This window comes from Centroberyx affinis, unplaced genomic scaffold, assembly GCF_046629955.1.
Source record: "Centroberyx affinis isolate AG114_WGS23_722 - 3 ecotype Tasmania unplaced genomic scaffold, CSIRO-AGI_Caff_v1 ptg001445l_1, whole genome shotgun sequence".
Classification (NCBI taxonomy): domain Eukaryota; kingdom Metazoa; phylum Chordata; class Actinopteri; order Beryciformes; family Berycidae; genus Centroberyx; species Centroberyx affinis.
In genome coordinates, this window is record NW_027279919.1 from 326,016 (window position 1) to 338,039 (window position 12,024).

The 12,024-nt window shown below is 40.9% G+C and overlaps 1 long non-coding RNA gene across 1 annotated transcript in view; it reads left to right on the plus strand.

Moving 5' to 3' along the window:
* The window catches only part of LOC139650130 (uncharacterized), a 68,823-nt gene extending 58,136 nt beyond the window's left edge, over positions 1-10,687 (plus strand). Inside the window, exons 3-4 of the long non-coding RNA XR_011695635.1 lie at positions 1,290-1,370; positions 10,628-10,687. This is a non-coding gene — a long non-coding RNA (uncharacterized lncRNA). The remainder of the gene's footprint in view (positions 1-1,289; positions 1,371-10,627) is intronic.
* Positions 10,688-12,024: the final 1,337 nt, after the last annotated feature.

Sequence of the window (12,024 nt, forward strand, 5' to 3'; positions counted from 1 at the left end):
CTTAGTGTTAGGGCATAAGCAGGCTTCTGCTTTTTCCATTCACTAAAAACCCAGAGTTCCCTTGATAAATAGAAAATGTCAGAGATGGAAAAATTCCATTCATTTTCTAAATAGCCTGTGCAAAAGTGAATTTGCCTGCAAAGACGGTGATTGAAATACCTATTATAAGGCAGGCCTTGCATATTTTGCCACAGTAAAAGAGTAAAGAAAATTGCTTTTGAAACAGCCTTACAGCCTCACAGCTACCTTAACCTGGTCCTGGACAGCGTGTCTGGCAGTCAAGCGGATGGCTGAGCTTGCCTGGGGAACTGTCCATAGAAGGATGATACATAAGTTTGAATCTAACCAAGGCCAAGCTGTCAACTTTCAGACCTGTTTTGACTTTTTCGCATCAGTAAAAGAGTAACTGTTTATTTATTAATGCAGCACAGTGTCAGCCTACCAGTTGCTATGTTAGAGGATCTGTGTTACATTGCTACTACTAAAGTCTTGAGGGCTAATAAGATGGTGGGTGGACAGCGGACACTCTCATGTTGAAAAAATAACGAAAACGATCTTTGACCATAAAGCCACGTTCATCTCTTACTTTATCCAGTATTTCAACATAACTGCAGAATAATAATGCGTACCCCTGCTGTTTGTGTGTTAGGCAGCTTTAATGTTGACAGAAATCTGGAGGTTATTAGTAACAATACACTCAAGTTCAGCACTGGCATCTCTCGCTATGACTAATCTTTGCGGATCAGGTTTTTGGTTCCACGCCTGGTAATATTCTTTTTTTTTTTGTTAAACTTTGCAGTGGAATGTGTAGTGTCGACTTAATTGAAAATGTAGCAGTTAGACATGAGTTATGTTAGGAAGCTTAGAATAATAATGGTAAACAATATTGCATTTTTTCACTGTGAGACACCATTATTCGCCTTTGATAGGAATCACCATAGTTATATCTTTCTTCCAAAGTGTTAACATGTCCTGTGCCCCCGAAACTATAAAGACAATGAGGACTTGATTATTCACAAACTCACAACATTTAAAGTACCAGACCCTCCACAGATGGTGAATATGATGTGGTCCGGTGGTAAACAAATGCAGTGCAGATGGACCTGGATTTTCATTGGCATCCATTCTGACAGCTAGACTACTCATAAACATTGCCTCACTCTGAGAGGGTGGGGATTTTCACAGAGAGAGCTTCAGACTGTCTGTTTGTTTTAGACTTTCTCTTCTTTAGTGAAGGCTTGAGGTCAAACCCATTTCTAACTTTGTCCCCCCCCCTGCTGCTTTTCCAGGTGGAATATTGGCAGATACTCAGGAGGGACCGCAAAGACGCAACTTTTCCACTATGAACCGCGCCTTCAACAGGAAAAAAGGTGAGCACAGACTGCTAATCCTCCATTTAGCTTGCGCACTCCAGCCAAGCTTTTATTAGCTACAGCGATGCCGCAACTTTTTAATAAAGTCTCCAAGCCCCTAACCTGGTTTAGTCGGATGTTCTCACTGTTGTGAATGCAGCATTTCAGACACGTTCTCTGTGGTGGTGACAGGCCGGGGGGGGGGGCGGGGAAGAGGAACAGGATCAAGCAGCGGGGAGGATTGTGTTGATGCAGCACAAGAATTGATGTTATGAAGTTACTGTATCACTTTGGGTGAAAATCTATTTGTGTTGGGCCCGTGTGATATTGTGGCTGCGCTGTCACAAACAAATCTATGAATGAAAACACTGAATATATTCTCAGTGGGTTCTGTCATTTGAGTTCGTACAGTACCCAGAATGTCCGCCCCGAATTGTGCAGTGTAACATTTTGTTTCCAGGATTTTTCTGTCTGCACAATAATGAGAAATTAAACCAAATACATACCAAACCAAAGAGGCTAAAGATCCAACATTTGTGAGTCCAGCTTTCTATGAACACAGCACTCACTGCTGTTTAGGAGACAGTTTTGGATTTCGCTCTTAAATTTTGATTTGTCACTTCATGTGGGTGGAGAAAAGTCCACATCCTACACCAGAACTTCATTTGGGCAAATAGGGCGAATCTATGGGGTCTCACCTAGCTGGGATTGGGGAGATGGGACACTCTTCTCTATTGTAGCCCCATTTTGTGATTTAGGCTGATAAGACAGGTGTATTTTTAGATAAAAATCTTACCTAGTGCAAGTATATTTTACAGAGATATGTTACAGTGGCAACAATAAAGAAAGCATAAAACTGATGGACCACGAAAACATACATAAACAGAAAACAGAACTAAAGAGGCAACAACCATAGCAACATCCACGCACAACAAATAACAAGTTTCCTGGAGAAGCGTGCATGTGTAATATATACTTTTTTCTTAATGGAGGTGGGAGGGAGTTGCACAACAGCTTGATAGGTTTACCACCATCTGTCCAATTCCCTCTGGCATGGATCAACAGACCTGGAGAAGCCTTGGACGGCGTTTGTAAAGTGTCCGGGGCCCAGGTGGTGCGCCGTGCTTTAATGATATTTGGGTGTCATAATTCACTTTGTCCCATTAGGCTCTTCTATTTTAGGAGCTAAAGACGATAATCAGGGAAGGCACATATCTCAGATTAAATTTCCCTGTCATCGTGTGATATGGAAACGCAGCTCGGCACTAAGGTGCTCCGCTCCTGTCATTTTTTTTAACCGGGCTTTCCTTTTGTATAAAGCTGAAGTTGAACATCCCACCTACCTTGTGAGGGCACTTTGGCAAGAGGAATTCATGGTGGGAGTAAAGCACAACCTACAGGTTCCCTTGCCAGCGGACGGATAAATTTGTCGATGAAGAGCCCCCGGAGAAAGGGACAGATGGTTAAGCAGACAGTAGACTGTTTACCGTTCACTGAGCTGTGCTGACTTTCCCCCAACAAATGCCCCGAGACAGGCTATCACCCACTTTCCACTTCTGTGGGATTGTGAGGGGAACTATAAAGGCTGCATCCATCCAGCCATCTGCCATGAAGCATGTGTTAAGCCTTTTTCACTGAGGGAAGGACAAGAGTCTCCAAACTCTACCATACACTGCTACATCTGAACACCAGCAGACACTCAGCGCCTCGGGCAACTTGCTAGGATTCAACACATGTTACAGGCAGACCTTGGCACATGATGCAAACAGGTTTATAACAGAGTTACTTTAATGGAAGCGTCTCACCCAGATAGCTGCATGACAGCTACTTTTCATAAGAGAGCATGAAGATACAAATGAGTTTGCACCATTCTCGGGTATGTGCGGTTTATATCGCTCTCTGCATGTGCTTTATGGACTTAAGTTGTTATTAAAAGTTTCCTGTTGAACGCAGATTGAATGCTGCTTTACACCATCTTCATCAAGCTCTTCCACACTTGCCGTTTTCATCATTCCAGGATTTTATTAAAAGTCAGCATGGTGGCTTTTTTATTTTAAGTTTTAAATAAGTGTTTGAATTAGTTGTTAGCTGTATTTCTTGTTTAAATTGGACTTTCTCTTCTGTGTTCTCTACTTGAACCCATATAATAAAGCGCCTACACAGGAGGATTGTTTTTGCAAAGGTATCATTCTGTCCTATATGTCCTATAAATATAATTTACATGTAACAGTGTTGGACCACCAGTACTCTTAATGCTGTTTCTCGTCAGAAGATCTATTTTGCCCTTACTCCTCCGGGAATGAATTTAGACCAAATGTACAATTCGGTCCACTGTGTTGGCTGAATTAGAATATATTGTGATAAAGGGCTATATAAATAAACTTGACTTGACCTGATTCTGATCAGCCTGCCTTGTTATGCAATGAATGAATTCTTCTGAAAACAGGGCTTTTTCAATTTCACACCAAATTTGACTGCAATTATGGATGAAACATTCCTGTCCACTGTAAATATCAACTGAGACGGATCATTCTTATTTGCAGCGGACAGCCTCACATGGGTTAAAAGGGTTTATTTGCCATAGTGATTTCATTAGAGTAAATTATTCAGTATAGGGCCTCTAGTCTCTTCTGAACTGCATTACACAAATCTAAAAGGACATTATTGCCTTGTGTTGTTGCTGCTGTTCATGTGGCTCACTTGCCTCCTTTTTTGTTTCTTGAACAAATGAGCGGGTGGTGAATGGTGCACCAGAGGAAGGCTACAGCTTTTCTATCATTTAAAGAAATTTGTTTTTTGCTCACGGTAAAATACATAAAAGTAAACTCACATAAAAGGCTGTGCAACAGGTATAGCCTACATATCCTCATTTCTCCAAGAGTAAATAATGAGCTTTTAATCACTATGGGCCTGTGACACAGGCGCTTTTGTAGCCTATGACAAAGACATTTGGGCTCAAATCTTGCTTTCTCTCCCTCTGTGTTTTTGCAGCCAATTACCATTGAGCAGCAAAACATTGCTTTCAGTTGCCTCTAAACCACAGACAAAGGATGTTAAGAATCACAGAGGACCAAGAGATACAGGCTGACTCTGTCAGCTTCCAGCTGTGAGACTGACTGTTTGTCAAAACAAGACATTTTAGCATGGAAATATATGCCGGTGTTGGAATCACTGCAGAGTTTTTTGTCAGGAGGTTTAATGCACCTGCATTTTTTCAAATTGGAGCACGGAGTTATCAAGCAAAGTTTTGAAAGTCTTAATTAAATTTTGAACATTTTCTGTAATAGTTTGTGTACCACATGTGGCTAGATGCTGAGGGGCCATGCTCCCAATCAGATTCTATAGGGCCAACTGCCTCTGATAGCTTTGGCTGAGAATGTGAAGCTTGGCACTGACAATATGTCCACTCCAGTGATTTACCTCCCTCTTTATCTCTGTGTCTGGCCGTGTTTTGTGGACTTGATCACATCTAGCAGGTACTGCCAACGGGGATCTTGATCATTTTTATCACCTGTGTTTATTGCCCTATGCTCTTGGACGTGACTTGCAATCAAAAGAGGGAGTCTAAAGAATTCATGTGGGCCTTTTGGTGAGCCTCAGAGCAGCAGAACAGAACTTCAGCTAACGCATTGCATACCAGAGGCTCTCTGGGAATTTCATGACTTACCAGCTGACGACCTTTTGACTTCTGTGTAATTGCTGCTGCCCCTGCACTGCCTATCTCACTCACCATGCTGTAGTTACCTTGTTCTGATATCGCCATCCGGCGATGTATGATTTTTATTTAGGTAAACTACAAATTATGTGGCCAGCTTTTGACTAGCTGTTGTGGAAATCTGACAAGACTTGTTTGGTAAAACCTTGTTATTGCACAGTTACATTATATTAAGTTACATGTCAGTGCCTAATTCTACAACAGTTGTTTTATGTTGCTTTGGTGTGAGGCGCAACTGTAACCATGTTTGTTATCTGTGGTAATGCTGCTATCCAAGAGAGCTGCTACATTAGTAAGTCCAAACCAGAAGTGTGTCTGTTAAAACAAGTAATTTTAAAATGAATGGCATTATAGTTGATTAAATTTCACTAATTGAATAATAAATATGATATTTTAATTGTACTTTAGACAGACTTCTCCCATTTTACGTTGCCTCAAAATATAGGCTACCAGCTGAAGTTACAAAGTTGCGTTGTAGTGACGGATCCTGGAATTTCACTTTTCAAGTTGGGACAACAAAACAATCTGTGGTTGTCTGATTACATTGTCACAATGTAATTTGGTTAGATGGGAACCAGTAGTCTTTATGAAGTCAGTGTGTAATTGCATGGATGTCTTAGTAATTCACATGACGTCATAAACACAGAAAATCACAAATTGATTTATTTTGTCTGTGATTGGCAGCCTACACTTAAGTTCACAGCTGTAATTTGTATCTAGCTACAGAAAATAGAGCTGATTTTACTGCAATTTACTGCAATGTGTCATTTCATATCTGAACTGATTGCCCCCGGGCAGCATTTGATAGATTATATTGTTACTGGTGCCAAAGAACAGTCACATGGAAAACGAGAATGACCATAAAAGAATGGTCCATTGTACTGGTGATGATAGGCGAGGACAGTGCAGGCTTTGCCCTAGATTTTTTGTAGCAGTGGGATGGAGAGGTATTTAGGCATTTGGGTCACTCACATTTGCTCAGGTTCATATAATCTCATATACAGTTATTCTGAAGGTACAATTAGTTTGATCCTAACTGTGTGTTTCAATTGGTGGAAAAAAAGTAATTGTCATTGTCATTTACCTACAAGTGGGAGAAAAACAGGTTGCTACTGCTGAATGTTTGTGAATGTTGGTCAAACCAAACCAAACTAGGGAGTCTGAATATCCATATATTTGCATTTTGGGAAAGTTAAGTTCATCTTTCATTTGAGCCCACTCACATTTTAAGTCAGAAGTAACTGTCATGTGAACACAGAGGACACTCTTTATTCCCTCTCTTAATCTTGCCTATTCCTAAACTACATATCTTTTATGGAGACAATTTGAGGTCTTTAAATGTTTTAATTGAATATTCAAATTGTTTTAATACTGTTGTTCTTTTTATTACTAATTTTATATTTCATGGTATACCAAATACAAGTGCCATGACATCATGAACTAGGTCAAATAGACCCTGATGACAGAAATGATCTATCACTGTGCTGTGTTGCACTGGTCAGGGCACACTGCACCAGTTTTTCACCATCATAGTTGATTGGGTGAAGCAGACTGGCTTCCCTGTTTATCATGTCTAAGGCATTAGACTCCACCATTCCTAGCGCTACAGAGTGAGCCAATATCACATTTATTATTAGTTGAATTACAGGAAATGAATATCCAAAATAAAGTCCAAAAACATGATGTGAACCTTAGCACGGATGCCAGTTGCCAAAGCATGCTTGAAATGCTCAGTCTAATGTCCTCTATCCATCATTACGATCAAATCAGCAAAAGGCACCCACATGGAAAATTGGATGCAGAGGTTACATGGGCTTTTTAATTTCATCAGGGCCATGTTGGCTGACCATCTCCAGACATTATAGGTTCCGGTCTTAGTGGTGTTCAATTCGGAAATGCACCAATTATATGAGCTGCAATTCATCTGTACCAATGATAATCATACATGTTTTTTGTTTGTTTTTTGTCATCGTAATATAATTTCTGCATACTGGAAGGACACTTCTGGTGTAAAAAGACAGTGCAGTGTTATATGTATCAGATTGGACTATGTTGATAGTTGGTTTATAAAATCATGTGACTGTGCATATAGTCCTAAGTACTACTACTACTACTACTAAATTTGTAAATTTAATGTATACGGGCCCTGAATACAAGCAATATTTTCTGCATTTGTTCCTCACTTTAAATTGAGTAAACTCCTCCGAGGGCTTTACAATGTTCTGGAGAAGTGGCACTACAGACACTTATGTTCGTCACTGTGCAAACATTAGCAAAGGATATGCAAACAAAGGACTTATAAGTACTCACATGTCCAAGTGTCATCCATGTACATGTAAATCCATGTACAGCAATCCAAATGTCATCTAAGTACATGTAAATGCTGTGGTGGCTGACAACACAGCACTGTGTTAGAAGAGCCAGTTTGTCTCAGACGGGGAGTGATTTACGAGCTCTGCTCTAGTTAGAATCTCTCAAAGGGCGCACTGCCTTAATATCACTGCAGCGCTCATGAATTTGTATAGCCTTTTGCATTTTCCCCTGGCTTCAGATGTCAAACACTGCTTGCAGGAGCGGCATGGATTTTGTGTCCTAACACTGGTCAAAAGTCGGTAAAACTCTTTCCCTCCAAGTACCACCAGCATAGGTTTCACTGGGCCTGGCTCTGTGGTGAGGGAAGTGCTGCTCTGCACAGCAGCTAACTGCATGATGGAGAACTGTGCATGCCCAGCAAATTCATTGTCCGTCATTGATTGAACGCTGCAGTGAATTAGGCTATTGCCTGCCCACATCTTGTGGCCCTATAGAAAAATTGTGCATGCTGACATCTTTGCACTTACAGCACAGCGCAGCACTCAAGGTATAAAACAAGGTCTAAGCCTGGAGAATCCTAAAGAGGTTCCCTGTGACTGTGCACAACAGCACTTAATAATAGGAGTTAAATTAATGCACTATTTGTTGTTATACAGTTTGTCCACTCATGAAGATTTCTCTCAATCTTTTATAATGGGAAATGCCCACACTTTCTCTTCATTTAGACTGTCATAAACAGCTGCATTACTCTTCCTCTGATACAAGTGGTCTGTCCTCTGGTTAAGTGGAGGATTTTGGATAATTGCAGCAGATCATTTTCTTTGGATGCCCCTCTCATTGAGATCAATGAGGGATCAGCAGAACACCCATTACAAAGAGGCGCCCGATGCTTGCATTCACGGTTGAGCTTGGTCCAAAATCGAAGAAGGGTGAGAGAAAGAAAAAGATAGCTGTTGGCTCCTAGAAAAGGAATGGTTTATTTGTGATTAAGGTCTGATAGACCAAATCATCAAGAAATTCACAATCTGTGTAACAGCACAGTGTGCTGGAGGTGTTTTTTTTTCTATTTTCTCTAGTGTACCAACACACAAGTTGTTGGGTCTGCAAAGGATTTTTTTCTACGAGGTCTGCTCACTGCAAAACATGAACGTTTGAGTATTCGTGCAATCTGTAGTTCAGGAAGATAAAGGCCATGACCTCTCTATAGCTTGGTTTTAGTTTTATCGCCCAGGAACGATCCTTCATTGTGAGTCAGAGGCAATCCATTGTTTCTTTTACCAAACGATTAGCCATTTATATCTGTCTACTCTGTTTAATTAGAACAGATATCTAGAGGGCTTTGAAATACTGGTAGCAGTATTTTAGACACCAGTCCCCAGACTTGCCAATAGATCAGCCAGGATTTTAAACAAGACTGATCTAAGATTAAATGGCCATTGTTTACCCATATAAAAACAAAAGGACAAAAAACTAAATGTGGTCCCTCTATGGCCACTGTCCACTGTTTTAATTAGTTTGTAAACGAGTGGGGTTGGAAAATTATAAGACAATCAATTTTGAATTTCAAAACAGACAGTTAAAGCACTGGTAAAATGACAAAGGCAGCAAATGGCTACTGGTTACTGGAGTGTAGCATTCATTAAGGTCTTCTGACCTTTATGCTTTGGCACGTCCTAAACTGTGAATTCTGCACATGCATATGTCTCACAGCAGAGCATTGAGAAGCCATGTACTCTTGTTCTGGGCAGCAATTTTCCAGTACACTGTGACAGACAGGCACTGAGACTTCACAGGCTGTCATCCCCTCTATTTTACATCATCCGCGGCTCTCCACACAACACATGACCCCTCCAGCTGTCAGCCTGATGACTCAACTACACACAGCCTGACCTTCAGATGCAGACGCATCCTTACGCACCAACAGTTTATGTCCCACTGGGGTGACTTTGACGGCCCCTGGTGTCATTCCCCACTTTTTTGTGCTCACTTAGTAGCCACCTTATGCAGCGAAGTGAGAGAAAGAGGTATGTCACATCCACCCCCCACCCCCACCCCGCTTTAATCAGAGCAGTGCTGTGCTGACGCCGAGAAGAAATGTCAGCCTACCTGCCTCGCCGCTGTGCTCTCCTCCTTCCTCCCCCCGTTTCTCATAGTTAGAGTTGCTTAGTTATGTCTTAGAGCAGAGGAGGAGATGCATCATCCCTCCATCAGTTTTCATCCAAAAGGAAATTGATTGCACTTTTGAGGTGCTAGGTGTGGCAGGGCTAATCCCATTGTATAGCTGCTAGGTAAACTAAAACCTGTGACACTTAAGATATAATTCAAATACAAGAAAAGTCCCTCAGTCTACCATGCTGTATCTGAAAAAGTGAAATGAAGTTGCAAAGGCTGACACTGCCATAAGGAAGTCTTGTGTATTAGTGGTTGGCTAGTTGCCTTGTCTCCCTCTTTTTATTTCCTATTAACAAAACAAATTACCAAAAGATTAAAACATGTCTTCCTTCCCAAGTCAAGAGCATGCTTATTGGTTTCACTGTAATGATACGGTAGATCAGCAAAGCTAGGCAATCACAATTAAGCAAATGTGGGACACCAAATCAACAGTAATTAGAATAGACTTTGAATTCATCAAACCACTTAACCAACAACATCAACATAAACAAAGTCATTAGTGCACTTATGAAGAGGGTATGGTGAAGACGGTTCACACTGTTCGCACCTCGCAAAGTCTTGATTGAAATAATCAACCTACAGGAGTTGAGTGCCCCAAGGTCACAGTCATGCATCTTTTGTCACAAGATTCATTAACACGCTTATAAGCCGTTCATGAAATGGGGAAATGAAGAAAGAAAAAAAAATCTTTAATCAGTAGTTGATGAAAGAAATTCTGAAAACGGCATAATGAGATGCTTTGGTTTGTGCTGTCGAGGAGCCATTATGATCTCTGGTCTTCTCATTGTTCATTTTTATCTTGATTAACCTTTGTATCTCTAAGGTAACTTTTAAGCAACTAATTTGTGTAATGTATAGGTTTTTTTGTCATCTATAGAAAATGCACCTTTTTAAAACACAACTCACATGATTAATCAATTCCTGCCTTTTTCTGTGACGGTTGGCGCAATTGATTTAGCATTCATGTCTCACACTTTAGCTTGTGTGAGATTTAACCACTGATGGGGCTTATCTGTATTCATCTGTATCCCTTCATTATTGAGTGAGACTCTTATTGCTGTTTTTATCATTTCAGATAAATCATGGATGCATACCCCAGAGGCACTAGCCAAGCATTACATAGCCTACAATGCCAAGGTATGTATCACCATCTCATTTTCTCATTGTAGTGAGAATGATAAGAGCAGTGTGTGGTTGTTTTGTTTTGTTTTTATTTAACCTTTATTTAACCAGGAGGTCCTATCAAGATTTAAAAACCTCAAGATCGGCAGCGGCACATATAAAAACAAATGTTTTTCGACAGACTACGACAACAATAAAAGCAAATACAGGAACAGAACAATAATGGTGGGCAATTATTAATGGTTCACGTTCATTAATGGTGATAATGAGTACAATAATTAAACACATGAAGACCGGAGATGAAGTTCCACACCCAAACGATGAGCAGGGGCTTTTACTGTGAAAGGAACAGAATAGAACTGAGCAAGAAGAAAGAAAGAAACAAAAAAAAAAACACAACCTCCTTTGAAGCTTCTACCTTTGTGCTTGTTTGGTCCCTCTCTGGCCCAGGCTGCTGTCAGGTTAATCGGACCGCCAAACTCCCAATTAAGGTTTAGGGCTCAGCTGAGTGTCAGTCCCCCCCCCCCCCCGCCATAAAATGCCAGTACTTCCCAGGATGCAGTTCTCCTGAAACAGCCAGAGTGTAGCAGCCGATTTTCTCTGGTGACCTCCAGCAAATGAGCTCAGCTATCTCCGGGTTCATCGCTTCGGCTTGAAATTGCCTGCAGTTCTCCCACTTGGCACCGGATGGAGCCACCAGTACGACTCAATGCCCTGTAGCCCTTTACATCATGCATGTAGTGCTTCATTCGAAATGCATGTGAAAGAAATAATTCACATTGTTAATTGACGTGGATTTTCTTTGTGTACCACCGCGCCATATGTATAAGTCATCAAAGAAATGTTATGCCTTATTTACCTTTCAGAACAGCTGTTTGTCTGGTGTTGTTGTGGGTTAAAATACTCCCTGTCTACGTTTAATTTGAAAGAGTTACTCCCGTTTGTTTGTTTGTATGTTTTGTTTGTTTGGGATGTATCTAAAGTATCTTCAGTCATTATCGCCCAAAACACTGGATGCTTTTGACAGGAGAATAACTTGTGAAATGGCACATTCAATTTAGACTGGAAACATGGCTCGTTACAAAACAGAGTTTTTTTAGCCTCTGTCAGATCTTCAACAAACATTTCTTAAAGGAAGACTGTCCCTCTTGGGAAGCAGTTTCCCAGTCAGGACAGTTTTCTGCTTCCTTTCAGCAAAGACTTACTCTCATATGAGGCAGAGAACCTGTCAGCATGCATCTCGCGCCTGAGAAATGTAATTATTGAACTGAGGTCCAAACTAGTCCAAACTACCACATCCTCCAACTGCTGGAGTTTTTTGTACGCAGCAAAGAGGCAGGAGGAACTGAC